Here is a 541-nt window from a genome sequence, read left to right on the forward strand (position 1 = left end):
GGGGCCGGGCCTGCAGCCCTCGGGCCTGGGCCCGCCAGCCTGGAGCATGCGGCTGTCCCCGCGCTGCCTGCGTGTGCGGGCGCTCCGCGCCTCCTTTCTGCTGTCCAGAGCATGGGCAGGAGCTGCCTTTGCTCCTGCTCCACGCTCACCCGGCAGGGGAAGCACCATGATGCCCACCAAGGTGGTGTTCCTACTGGCGGGAGGGGGGGGGACAACCACTTTCTTGGCAGGGAGAAGTCCCCTGACCCGGTCCCGCTTCCACCAGGTTGTGTCCTGCTTACCTGGCAGGGGAAACACCACGTGTCTGGGTCTGTGAAGGCAGTTTTCCTTAAGCGCTCGGGGAGAACCGATCTTCCGGGGGCTTGGAGCGTAAAGCCGGTTTTATTGTAAGTGGGAGGCTCCCCCCTAGCTTGCTCCTGCGGCCATATGGCATTTGAACCCCGAGCCCCGGCTTGGGCCACCACATAGGATGCCTGCCAAAAGAGGTTGGAAGTACAGGCAGTTGTTGGACTATTAAGTGCAATCTTCCTCACCGCTGACT

Source organism: Alligator sinensis, unplaced genomic scaffold (assembly GCF_000455745.1).
Source record: "Alligator sinensis unplaced genomic scaffold, ASM45574v1 scaffold738_2, whole genome shotgun sequence".
Classification (NCBI taxonomy): Eukaryota; Metazoa; Chordata; order Crocodylia; family Alligatoridae; genus Alligator; species Alligator sinensis.